The following is a 14,885-nucleotide window of genomic DNA, read 5'->3' on the forward strand; positions in this document are numbered from 1 at the left end:
GAATCTCGGAAACGGCTCCAACGATTTTCATAAAATTTAGTATTTAGGGGGTTTCGGGGGAGATAAATCTATCTAGCTAGGATTCATTTTCAGGAAATGTCGTTTTATCCCTGTTTTTAGGAATTGAAAAAAATATCGTTAGAATACGAAGGTAAATTTCGCATAAGTCAATGTAGTTGAAATAGCTCGGTGGGAAATCGACCGCTCGGGATCAATCGAGAAGATCATGGTTCAAATCCACATGTCCCTGATCAATTATTTTTTCTTTTTCTTTTTCTAATTGCACTCGTTATTTTTAATTTAAATAGACTGTTCTTATTTTTTATTATTATGTCGGTAAAATCGAAAAATATTATTCATATTTTATCAATGTGTAATTCGTATTTATACTTTATGATTTCCAAAAAACACGATTTACTAAAAATACCGAGCTTAGCTCGGTCACCCGGGTACTAATAGTTAAAGTAGATGTTATGTTCCACTGGCTGAAGTTGTTGGTTATAGTTGTTAATACACGTAATAAGCAAGTGTGTATAAATAATAATTGAAATATTCTTGATTTAGACCCTTGAGGATATAATTATCTCCAGCAGTCCACAATCACGAAAACGTTTTTTCTTACTTGTTCAATAATGCTAGCCTCAAATTTAAGTTATTTGTTTACAAATCAGTGATGTCATGGGGTACTAAAATGACGATTGACTTACAAACTTAATCTTTTTATAATTTTTGTAGGTTGGTTTATTTTTATTTTATAGTATTACTAGCCGACCTGGCGAACTTCGTACCGCCTTATTTTTTTTTACTTGAGTATATATCGAAATAAAATATAGCCTATCTTTCAAGTTAGATCAAACTGCATACGGTGTGCAAATTTGATTAAAATCGGTTAATTAGTTTAGGAGTCCATTGAGGACAAACATTGTGACACGAGATTTGTATATATTAAGATATATATATATATATATATATATATATATATATATATATATATATATATATATATATAATATACGTTTTATTAACATCTACATCTCCCATAGTTTCCATATATTAAAATAATGTACCCGTATGTATGTTATAGTCTTCAAAATTTTATTAAATTGTAGCAATCTGGATCGCAAATAACATCTGACTTAGTGTTTTCTCCACTCTACATACGTGACATTGGTGAAATAATCTGTACGATTTTGGTTATATTAAAAAGCACCAATTAAAAAGGAAAATAACACGGGTTGTTAGCAACAATTTGTTTTTATAATATTCTTTATCGATTAGGAAAGTTTGACTTGCATTCATTAACTTTGAAAAATATCAGGCGGTGCAACGTTCAAGTTCAACCAAAGTCAACACTTTATATTAGCTGAGTAACTAAATAAATTCATTAATTTAATTGTTTATCATTAAGTAATAATTATTTACAATTTATTCAAATATATATATGTATTTTTTTTAATATTCTTGTCTCGCTACACCATTCTATGTCTACTTCGCTATTCCTACTAAAATTATAAATATGAAAATAAAGATGAATGAATATTTGTTACTCTTTCACATAATAACAACTAAAAACGTACACAAAATAAGTACCTATTATTTTTTTTTCAGAATGACGTATAGTTTACTGTTTATCTTGACATTTCCACGGAATTCTAAAACAATATTTCATGTCTATGATTAAAAAAATAGTTGCAAAAAAAAATAACCGTCTAAAATATTTGAAAATTAAAGCTGTTGCTGACAAAAAGTATTTTATTTTTAGATATATTTTGGCTTATTTTGATGGTATTTCAATGATAAATAGTTAAGTAAAATAATATAAAAATGTCTTTAGAGTTTGTATATTTATAAGGAACATTTCTTATCCCGATTTTTTATTACATTCTGCCTACACTTGAAATCTTAGTGATATAACGGCCGTAGGTCACAGCAGGATACCTATATCCTACTCAAAATTTGGAATAGCCCGACTGAAGAAGTGCCTCGACCTTACGGAAGATCACAGCTAGATAATATTGCTTTCAAACAGTGTTGTGTTTCTGTGACGAGTGAGGTGAACAGAGCTCCTGGGGAGGATTAGGATAAAGCCGGCAACGCGCTCGCGTTGCTTCTGGCGTTGCAGGCGTCTATAAGTTACGGTAATCGCTTACTGTCAGGTGAGACGTACATTTGTTGTCGACCTAGTTGTATAAAAAAATAATAATTGTAAATACACATAGGCAAACAACAAACAAACTAGTAAGTAGTTTAACAAATCTGTGACCCTACACGTGTGAAACCGGGCGAATCGTCCAGATCAATAATAAAACAAGCAAAGTCATCGGCAGAAGTGAGTCAAGCAAAATATGTCAATAGAGAACGTTTAAGACAGACGTCATCGATAATATTCACCGTTTGTTTGCAGATACATTAACGATTGATTAAATTGCATTCGCAACCTGCGCGGATGCATAATATCGTATATAATACCCGGTTTATTGCTCCATTACACAAGATCTATTTATAGCCTTCGATTTGCTCACTTTGAATATGTATGGGGTTCCGTGAAGTTTATTTTTTGATTTCTTCGAATATGTCAAACTCGAGTTAAAGAGTCAGATGATGAATCTCTTGTGTCCATCATAACCAACACGTTGCAGGATACAATGGGTCTTTCGAATGTTCACTCAACTACAATTCAATACTGTCAGCGTATTGGGGTGAAATCTGACAATAAAATACGGCCTGTATTGGTTCGCTTTAATGATCTCAATGTAAGGTCATTAATTTGGAGCAATAAGAAAAAGCTTAAATCATCACCAGTGTCAGTAAGCGAGTTCTTGACTAAGTCTCGTCAAGCCATCTTCCTGATGGCCAGGAAACACTTTGGCATTTCAAATTCCTGGACTAGCAATGGCATAGTATATGTAAAGCTCCCTAACAATGACCGGAAACGCTTGACAGACAAGAAGTTCTTAGAAGAGTTAATTGAACAGTTCCCTAAGAATACAGACTCTTCTCCCTCTGATGTTCCTGTTGTCGAATTGCCGTCGAACAATGGTTCGCTTCAGAAGGGTTCGGTTAACAACGTTCCAGAGCGCTCTAAGAGGGTGAGTCCCTCCTCACATATGATCGGTACCCGTAGGAATGCAGCAAAAAAACTGTAATATGTTAGTTCACTTCTTTTTACTCTTTTTTTTTTTTTTTTGCTTTTGTGTTGTTACTGTACTGCCCATTTGTAGAACTAGTTTGTATATGTTAATGTCCATTTATGTCTCATGCTTTTGCTTTTGTAATATATGATGTGATTTTGCACTTTTTTACATTACATACATGAGAATATTTAATCAAGTAGCAGGGAAAAAAATAACCTGTTAATATGTTAGCTCATCTCTTTTTTGTTTTTTTTTTTTTTTTTTTTCTTTTCTTTCGCTTTTGTATTGTGTTGTCCTGCCTGTTTGTAACTAGTTTGTATATGTTAATGTCTATTTATGCCTCATGCTTATGCTTTTGAAACATATGATGTGATTTTGCGCCTTGTACACTACATACATGATAATGTTTAAACAAGTAGCAAAAAAAACTGTTAATACTCGTATGTTAGCTTAATTCTTGTAGTTATTTATTTTTTTGCTTTTTATATTGTCGCTGTCCTGTCTGTCTGTAACTAGTTTGTATATGTTAATATCCATTTATGTCTCATGCTTTTGCTTTTAAAATCTTTGACTTGATTTTGCACTTTGTACATTATATACATGATAATATTTAAATTTCTTACTATAAACTACTTGGTATGTTTTGTTCAAATCCAATTTATTGTTTGGGTTGTAACTATGTTTTATTTTCTTGTATATTTTGTTTTTAACAATTTTTTTAATTTAATATTTATCGCTACGTAATGTGTTTTGTTTACACTTTACGTAATACTGACATAGTTGACATCTGTCAAAGACAAAAATATAGCCTTGGACTCTTTTATTTTGAGTCATTTGATTAATTTAGCTTATTGTTTCTTAGTTTTTTTTTTTTTTAATCTTATTGTTTTTTAGTTTATTTTTTTTTTTTTTTTTTTGATCTTAACATACCTTGCATAAATATTAATTATGCACTGAATGGATTCATTATTTACTATTTTCACTTTTTATTGTGTGTGGTGTACTCTCTTCTCACATTTTTTTTTTTTTTTTCTATCAGTGCCGGCAGTTTGTGCAGTAAAATAATGCTTCATTATTTACATATATATTTTTTTATCATATGCTATTATCATTTTTCTTTTAACTTCATAATTATTACTGTTAGTTATTATTATATTTTACTATTATTTTATTATATTTATAGATACATATACTCCCATTATTTATTTTTTTTTTTTTTTTTATCTTTCTAAATTTAATTTGTCTTTTGAACTATTTAGTAACTTGCAAACACACACATGACATCCAGCGATGATTCTTTTTACTCCGCCGATTCTCTCAATGAGCCTTCGTTGTGTTTAAATTTAAGCAACAATTGTTTTTCGCTTGGCGATGTTTTAAGCAATGCGTTCGAGGGTTTTGCAAAAAATTTTAATATATGTCATATAAATGCTCAAAGCATACCTAGTCACTACAAAGACCTGCTTACTGAGTTCTCTCTTGATACTTTGCACGCTATTCTTATCTCTGAGTCTTGGTTAAAACCTTCACTTTCTTCTTCTTATTTTCCTATTCCTGGCTTCATATTAGTAAGAAACGATCGTATTGGCAGAAGAGGTGGTGGTGTAGCTATATATATTAAAAGTCATCTATCCTTTAAACTTATATGCCAATCTTCTCCAACTCATAACGCTTCTATAGAATATATTTTTTTGGAGATAAATTTAGGGCGTAAAATAGCTCTTGGAGTGATCTATTGTCCTCCAACGATTGATTACTTTTCGCCTTTGGAGGACGTTTTCGAGCGTGTTTTGTCTGATTACAAAGAACTTGTGATAATGGGAGACTTTAATACCTGCTTACTCAGAAATGATCATAGATCATCCAAACTTCGTGCAATTGTTGATTCAGTTAACTTGGAATTTCTGCCACTTTTACCTACACACTTTACAAAAACTTCTGATTCTCTTTTAGACCTTGTCATTTGTTCAGATATTAAACGTGTTTCCAGATTTGGCCAATACCCAGCCCCCGCTTTCTCTCATCACGATTTAATTTACGTCTCTTATAATCTTAAAACCCCAAAGCCTAAGCCTCCTACTTTATTTCTAAGGAATTTTGGCATCCTTGATATTGAAAAATTATCTACTGATGCGTCTTCCATTCCCTGGGCTTGTGTTTACGAGATGCAGACTATTGATGCTAAGGTCAATTTTCTTTGTTCCAATATCACTTACCTTTATAACAAGCACGCACCTTTACGTAAAGTAAAAATAAGGAGGAACGGGACAGCCCCCTGGATTAATTTGGATATACGAAAAGCCATGGCCAAGAGGGACAGTGCATTTCGAAAATTTAAGCTGTATCGATCGGAAATCAATTGGTCAATCTACAAAGCTGCTAGGAATAGGTGTAACCAAATGTGCAGGAATCACAAGCGCCGATTTATTTCGGATAAAATATGTAACTCCTCAACTACAGACACTTTAAAATTTCTTAAATCTTTAGGTATAGGCAAAGACACTAACTCTAATAACAACATTTCCGTAGATATTGATGACCTAAGCCGCCACTTTAATACTTCTCATGTTTTTGATGATAACACCAAACATGACACTTTATCTACGATCCTAAGTCTGCCGAAATATGAAAAGTCCACATTTAGTTTCTCACAAGTAAGTGATGCCGATGTACGCAAACGTGTGTTGTCACTTAAATCCAAGGCTCTAGGTTGTGATGAAATTGGTCGCACAATGATTATTCATATTTTGGAATCTATACTACCTGCTGTTACTCACATTGTCAACTTTTCTCTAACTTCAGCTACCTTTCCGGATTTGTGGCGGCGGGCTCTGGTTCTCCCATTACCAAAAATTTCTAACGCATCCCTTCCGAATCATTACCGTCCTATTTCTGTTCTCCCGTTTCTCTCCAAAATTCTCGAATCTATCGTCCACAGCCAGCTGTCTGAATATCTTTTATCTTGCAACTTATTGGATCATTTTCAATCCGGATTTCGTGTAGGCCACAGCACTACTACTGCTCTGATTAAAGTGACCGAGGATATAAGAGAGGGGATGGAGAACAAATACGTGACAATTCTAACACTTATAGATTTTAGTAACGCTTTTAACGCGGTGGATCACGATTTGTTACTCGCTCTAATATCTCGAATTAACATCTCTGACGTTGCTCTTCAGTGGTTTTCTTCATATCTTTGGGGACGCAAGCAAGCGATATGCATTGGCTCTAAGCGTTCTGATTGGTGCGACGTTGCTGCGGGCGTTCCTCAGGGTGGAATTCTCTCCCCACTACTATTCTCACTATTCATTAATTCTATTACTTCTATACTTTCCTGTCAGTACCACCTTTACGCTGATGACTTGCAGCTTTATGCACAAACTAGCATCGACCGTCTTGATGATACCATTGCTAAGCTTAATGATGATCTTTCGCGTATCTCGGTCTGGACCAAAAATTTTGGAATTAATGTCAATCCCTCTAAGTGTCAGGCTATGATTGTTGGGAGTTCTCGTGAACTATCAAAAATTCAACAACCTACATCACCTCTCTTTTTCAATAACGTGGTTATCCCGTTTTCCTGTAAGGTTAAGGATTTGGGTGTGACTTTGGATTGCTCTCTCAGTTGGGCGGATCAGGTTCGTGAGATATCTCGCAGGTTTTATGCATTCTTTCATTCTATCTTGCGCTTTAAAAATTTTCTTCCCGTGAAGGCCAAGATTGATTTAGTAAATTGTTTTCTTTTACCTATTATTGATTACGGCGATGCTTGCTACCCTGACTTAAGCGAGGAGCTCCTGATCAAGCTGCAAAGACTGCAAAATACTTGCATTCGCTTCATTTATGGGCTGCGCAAATACGACCATATTTCGTCCTACCGGTCTCAACTGCAATGGCTGCCGATTAAAGAAAGGCGAAAATTGAGAATTCTCTGTACCCTCTATTCTGTAATTTCCAACCCTTTTGCTCCTTCTTATTTAAAATCTAAATTTAATTTTCTCTCTAACACTCATTCTAGGGATCTTCGTTCTTCTCTTAACCTTACTCTATGCATACCTTCTCATAAATCTGGTTTTGTGTCTAATTCTTTTACAGTTAATGCCATCAGACTGTGGAATGAGTTACCGGTCAACATCAGGAACTCTCCTTCTCAACTTTCTTTTAAAACCCAGGTTAAAAAGTGGTACCTAAAAAAACTCTGTCAATAGCCCCTCCTTATTTATCTTTTTACTCTCCTCATCTTAGGCTTACATTAATATAACTTCATGTCATGACATTTCTTCGTGTGTTTACTTTTGTTTGAACATATTTTTTTCTTTTTCTCTTTTTTTTATATATTTTGTTTGTAATATGTATATATGTATATATATAAGTATATTTATGTATTTATATGCGTGTGTTTATTTTGCTTGTATTGTTTTATAGTCCTACCTCAACACTTACTTTTACTATTTTTTTTACGCCTTAAGGTTGACTGGTAGATAAGGCTGTACGGCCTTAAGTCCGCCTTTTGCGCAACGTGTTATCTTGATGTGTTGTTTTGTTGTTTTTTTTTTTTTTTGGAGTTGTGTAATAAAGTATAAATAAATAAATAAATAAAAACCTTAACAAAATCATCGAAATCGGTCCACGCAGTCAAAAGTTCTGAGGTAACTAATATACATAAAAAAATGTGATTCTACCTATTGAGGAGGCCTTACTATAAAGACTATTAGCCAAACTAAATACTTATAAAATAATGAATAATCCATATATAACAAATAATAGTTTTATGGTTCTTATTCGACGTTTAAAATTTGAGTTTAAAATATTTTGGTGTGATAAGTAACACTTCGGTGTGAATCCATCTTGCACTTTGCCGCTTTTTTTTTAAGTTTTGACTTAGTTTTACTTACTAGTAAAACTTATATTAGTTCTACTTTTGGTCAAATCATAATCACTTGCTTAATTTAATTATTTCTGTATGGCTAGAGCTATTGACGAGGGCCAGGGTACAGTCGGAAACGCGCTTGCAAAGCCTCTTGGCTTTGCTGTTCTATAAGCAACGGTAACCGCTGACGGGTATAAATAAATCGTGGTACCTACAGGAATAATCAAACGGTACCCTAATCCGCGTGGTCTGAGAAGCATGTAGGTAAGTAAGAAAGTTTCGATGAAGACTAATAAAATGTATATTACTCATGTATCATGTAAACGGATATGTCTTTTAATAAAAATATCAATAGTCTTTATATGTGCCTATAATAATAAATAAATAAATAAGGTATATTGTATGAGGGTATGTCCTCATGTTTCCTTATAAGAACACTATAAGCGATACTAATAACGTTGAGTTGAATGTCTATACGAAATTAATTTTCATAAGACACAAAGAAGACATCGAGTAAGGTATTTTCTGATATGCCTCACCTTAACAGTGCTTTTTTTATCGGAAAAGACGTAAAAATATCTTGAAGTTTAGACTTGCAAGGGCTGATTACCAAAACATGAACGCGAGCTATTAAAACGACGTCATTTAATTTAAATTAATACTAGTTATTCTAATCCATCCTATCATATCAAAAACCCTTTTTTTGCTGAGTTAATGTGAAAATTCTAGAAACACCTTTATACCACATATACAAAAGTAGGTCTAGCATCTAACGATTATCAAATTATTACGTAACTGTGAAATATGAATATAAAAAATGTACAATAATAAATTTAAAGAATGAGTCATGAGATATTTTATGTCTAAATTAAAAAATATGGTCAGCAAATGGTCGTAAATAGTAAGCGGATCGCCAAGTACTGTCTCTTAAATAATGCTATTCTTGCACACACAGCTGAGTTTATAGAGTGTTTATGATGGTAACAAATATCGTCTGTTATATGAGTAAGTTTAAAAAGCTTACTTGCACGGATTTAATCAATTCTTTTTAGTACAAAATGTAACAGCTCGTTGTGTTGTGAGAATGCACTTGAAATACTGCTTTAGGAATATTGGGAAGAAATTGTAGCTTCGGAGTTACATCATATTAAATTGGAAGTAGTATATTTTTTTATTTGTTTCATAGTATTTATCTCATTGACTGTATAAAAAGAAAGAAGTTTTTTTCGTTTGCGAGCAAACAAAATTATTAGTCATTCGTATTCGAGTCTAATACAAAGTCTAACAATAGCTGAGTCTAATATACGTATATTTTTTCTCCGGCAATTAGCGTCAACTTATAATTTTATGATTTATAATAAATAGATTGTAAACTAGCGAATTAAAATATTATGGTGATACCCACCTAGTAAGGGATTTTTGAGAATATGACATAGAGGATGAAATTTTGCATAAGATTTCGTGAATTTCGACTGTTTTAGGGTTTTTAGATAACAAATAAATATTTGTATTATTTATTTCTATGAATATCATAAATAAACAATTACCTCACACCCGTTCAGTCAGTCATCTGGCAGGACAGAAACCTGTCTTGGAAGACCAAAACGCACACAAAACGAGCACAAACTCGTAGCAGACATCTTATGATCTGTCATCGGTTTGTGTTTGCATAGAACAATTATCACTAACGCTGATTGAATACTCTTATTTTATAATACCCAGTAAGTGCAACTACTACATCTATCCATAATCAAATACATCGTTTTCATTTTGCGTTAGTACCAGACCCATTAAAACTGCATCATAATCAGTTATGTTCCTTACGTTATAGCTCTAAGATTCGCATATTTAATTAAAACACATTCTAAACTAACTATGGCGGGAGCGCAAGTCATCATCTAACTGTTAAAATTAATTATTAATTAAGATTAGAAAGTTTCAAGTTCAGTCTACGGTTGATTACTAATACGAGGAGGTTGAGTCGTTGTTAGTTTAGTAGAGGAGTCCTTAGTTTATAGAACGCATATCTATTATTATTAGTTAATGGTAGGATAAATTGTGAACATTAAAAAAAAAATCAGGATCTATACAAATAAATAAAATTGAAAGTATCTGTTTGTAATATTAAATAACCGTTCATATGTATACACGGTACATATACCAAAATAATATTTTTTATAATTTTTGTTTGTCTGTCTGTCTGTTTGTTCCGGCTAATCTCTGAAACGGCTGGAGCGATTTTGACGGGACTTTCACTGGCAGATAACTGATCTAATAAGTAGTAACTTAGAACTCTGCGCACTGTACAATTATTTTTTTATTAAATTCCACGCGGACAAAGTCGCGGGCACAGCTAGTCTAAAATATATAACAACTACTTTAAAGTCCAGTGATCTGAAATTTATTATTCGGATTATTTCGTTTATTGTTTTTACTCTTTAGCACTGTTTATTTTAAGCTTTTCCAGCAATTTTCTTTGGAGAAACATCTCAAAATGTATACTGACTGTAAAGAACACGATGAAGCCGTAAATTTCAAGCAATCAAAAATAATGGTAATTCAGCTACCATAACTGGCGCTCATTATAAATAATAGCAGCTCTTGAAAAAAGTAACTGGTTTTTCTATCAACTTGGCAAATAATTGTCTTGGTCATACATATATTTATCGTTTTCTGGCTGTTTATATTGTGTACGTTCTCTGACCCACGACATACATAGGTAACGTGTGTTTGTGGGGTTGTTTAGTGTTAAGTGCTTACTATTAAATGAGAAATTGTAATTGCAATACCCGTAATTAAGCTTAAGTTTAGTTGGTTGTCTCATTGTTAAGGTTTATCGATGTCAATTATAGTTTCAGTGTAATCATCTTATTCTTCGTGTGTATTAGCATAAAGATTAGCTGTAAATTGCTTCCTCTGTCTCAGTGTTGTAAATTATTCTGACGACTATTATAGCGGATATTTAAGCTCACATCTATTTAAACTTTATTTGAGGTTTCTCTTATTAAGTTTTGTTACTTATTCGTTTTGTTGGTAATAAATTAAGAAACCTGTCTTCACATTAAATTCCGAATAGGATCGGTTATCTAATCTTTTTACTGTTAATCCTAGTTTCAATGACTCGTGATACTTGACAACCCTTAAACAATATTCCGGAATTGAGAAAAATATGAAAGTGTATATAGTTCTAAATAATAGTATTTTAAAAACCTAATATGTCAGATAACGTTAATACGATTTCAGGAAACGTGTATCGAGTACCCGCAAAAAACTCTATGACCTGAGATAGTAAACTTAAGCAGACATTTGTTGACTTTGACACACAAGATGGGTCGGAACTGAGTAAACTTAGATAATTATTTAAATGATGCTAAGAAATATGTAATTAGTAATAAACTTTAATTATCCGGTTTTCACGAAATAACCGATATGTTCCAGTATAATTTGGTTTAATTTAATTTTTATCAAAAGGTCAAAGAAGAATAAATTAATAAATAATCGTCGTAAATGCAATTATTTCAAAACCTCACAAACACATTTGCGATTGCTATGGCCGCTACACCTGCTCGAATAAATTATGATGTCTGAATGTGTTTTGCATATTTCCGTTTTCGAACTTCAGGCTCGAGAAATGTTAGATGGTCGTATGAAATGACGATATTTATTTATTTATTTATTTAATATTTTGTCATTATCATACGTTTGAATCCTGTGTAGAGAACATTACTTTAATAGTCATTAGTGGTTAGCGTTGATTAAACACTGATTTATATAAATTTTGTTTTATCATTCAATTAGTATTAATATTTAGTATGATGAACCAAATAAGTTTAGTAGTTGATGAACCAGATAAGTTAGTAGATGAACATGATAAGTTTACGAGCTTAGCAAGTTTGAGGCTTAATTAGCTGACCGTTGATGGTTGGTTAACTGTGAAATTAATTTAGTGAAGGTTTGTTAAAGCTGATAGAGGCGAAGTTGTTATTAATTTACCCGACTGCGATATCTAAAAGGAGAGTAATATATACGAATAAGGAGATGGATAAATAATAAGATTTTACTTTCGATTGTGATGGAAATAACACTAAAACAAAGGTTGAAAAAAAATGATGGTGTACCTAAGTCCGATCAATCGAACCAATCAAAGCCCCAACGGACAAAAAATTATAGAACACATAACATTCATAGCATTAAATTTCTCAAGCATAATCTGTACAGAAAGTAAGGTTCTTGCATATGCCTATTTCTTACATAATGTTTTTATTACTTACTTAATAAAACAATATTTGTTATTAAACATTTTCTTTATTCGTAAATCGACGGGTTATATTGTAATCTTTGTAATTAATAGAAGAAGAGTTCTTAGCATAGGAGTGAAACAGTTTTAGGCTACAGTACATCTTCTCATGATACGCTAAGTCATTTGAATCTCGTATCTCGCTAAAAACATAAACACGAAAAGATTAGTGCTTGAAATCATTTTATTTATTACACTGTCAGTATTGATGTTTTGCATGTGTAGTGAACGTGATTTAATAGTGATAAAATCACACCGTATGTCTTATGTAATAAATAATACGGACCCTCAAGTCATGTTGATTGACATTTATGGTTACTGCTCGGCTTAACGTGATTTTTAATGGCTTTACTATCTTACTTTTATTTAATTATCGAAAGCAAAAAGTATTTCTAATTGCCTCAGTGAATCTAGAATTTACGGTATTCAAAGACACTAAAACCTTATTAGTGTGGATAATAATAGTCTGCAATAAAAGCTGAAACGGTTAACAGTTAAGGTAGCGCTTCTCATATCGTTTTGACATCATCCATTGACATCTCAATGTCTGCAAATGTGGCAGTAACTCCCGTCCCGATGTCTACACCAGTATTCTGTTCGATCGTGCCGCACGCCTGCATAATGCGCCGGTGCTCACCGAAGACCTATTTTTTGCTGTAGTGAATTTTAAACCGAACATGTCTACGGGATTTTGTATTTCTTGAACTTGCGATGGTGCCCTTACTGTTTGAACGAATTTAAATTTTTCCCATTTAAAATCTGAGACCATAAAATTTTATTTACATTTACAAATTTATTCTAATTTAACATAGTTTCTTAGAGAGTTATAGTTTTTATTTCATTGAACTTTCATTTTTTAATATTATTCCTTTGAATGTTAGCTTAATCATTAGTCTACAAGTGATATTAATTTTTTAGTTCATTATTTTCTATAATATCTAAAAAAAATCTCAAATTTTCGTCAACAATAAAAAATAAAGTAACAAATAGTTGCGGTCCCATCATACATATAACGGTAGCCATGGTATAATAGTTTGAAGTGGTTTTGTTTTAGAAATTGAGAGGTTGCCGAGTCGTGACATTTGTGAGCTTCTTTCCCGATCTTAGTTTGTAGGACCTTTATGTTGTGTTCAAGAGTTGAACTGTTCGGTTCCGTGGTTTCCTTATAGCTGTTGTATTGTTTAATGTTCACTTTGACGATTCTACGATGATAGTTTAAATTTATTCTGCATATGAAATTTCTGTCATAAGCTGTTTTATTGTATCCATTATTCATTTTAAAACGGAACGGCTTTTGCTGAAGTGATATTTGCTACTTTCTCACCGTCTATTGTATATGTTTGTAAATTATTAACATTTTATATTATAGCAGGGTGTGTTGTCTATCTTAATGGCTACGAACATAAACAATTTTATTGTTTGAATCGCTTGAAGCCCTAAGCAAACATTGCTACACACTAATGTTTTATGTACGGTTGTTTTATTATTTATTTCTACTACGCCAGATGCAAGCAATCGAATATTGTTTATTTGTTGCCTTTAAACTTTACGCTCGATTCGACTCCGCCCGTAAGACACACCTCCTGTATCTAACCTTTTATCTCCTATGTTCGATGTTACGAACTGTACTAATCTTTAATGATATAAATCATTGTTTCATTTACTTTGAATTATAATAGTTTTTATTTTAATTTATTAATTTTAATATTTAAACTAATTACATTTAAATTTATCGTAATTAATTCTTACAACTGCAGTGTTCAGGTTTTATCCAACATTGTATTTTCCATTTACAAGGCATCCTACACTCCAATTATGGCCAGCTTTATTGGATTCTACTACTAAGATACTTGATACAAATTCGTATCGTAGATGCTATTAAGATTACGAAAGACTTATTAATTAGATAGAATTTCGATTTATTATTTATTGTTCGATAAAAATATCTCTAGCTATCGCGTATCTTGTATTTTATAGAGAAAATCTTGTTTGACCTTTTATGATAGCGTTGCGTACTATTTGTACATTTCAAATTTTGATAAGTGATGTAAGTTATTGAAATATAACTTGTTGATAAGTCTATCATTAGTAAAATTTATTAGTAGCTTAATTAATATATCAGTAAACGTTGTAGATTGTATAAATTAATTACAGAATTTATGGAATTACCTGTTAACACCTCGTTAATTATTACCGGGCTTAGGCCTTCTAAAGTTATCGACTTCGGACTGAAATGCCAAATAATTATTAATGTTCTTAGTTAATTCTTTGTTAATCCTCTTACAAAAGTAACTTGTAATTAAACTAGTAATTAATTCAGACAGTCCACTTTGTCTTATGGCCGGCGAACAAAATGTGTATAGTTACTATGAATATTCAATTTTTTTTTTCACTTGACTTTGTTTGGAAATTATTAAAGAAAATTTTTTAAGTAGAAAATTTAGTTATTTAAAATAAAAGAATAATACAAAAAAAAAAGAATAGGTATTAAAAAAATAGCACCTACATGAAAATATTTTTAATATTTTTTTTGAGAATTTTCTTATATTCATATGTATATAACATAAATATAAGATAGAATTCG

General features: G+C 31.9%; 1 long non-coding RNA gene across 1 annotated transcript; it reads left to right on the forward strand.

Moving 5' to 3' along the window:
- The first annotated feature begins 1,918 nt into the window (after positions 1-1,918).
- LOC123659466 lies at positions 1,919-13,294 on the forward strand. Its single transcript, XR_006744020.1, has 3 exons — positions 1,919-2,585; positions 7,700-7,701; positions 13,282-13,294. It is a non-coding gene; the product is annotated as an uncharacterized LOC123659466 (long non-coding RNA).
- Positions 13,295-14,885: the final 1,591 nt, after the last annotated feature.

The sequence above is a fragment of the Melitaea cinxia genome, chromosome 14 (genome assembly GCF_905220565.1).
Source record: "Melitaea cinxia chromosome 14, ilMelCinx1.1, whole genome shotgun sequence".
In the NCBI taxonomy this organism is placed as follows: Eukaryota; Metazoa; Arthropoda; class Insecta; order Lepidoptera; family Nymphalidae; genus Melitaea; species Melitaea cinxia.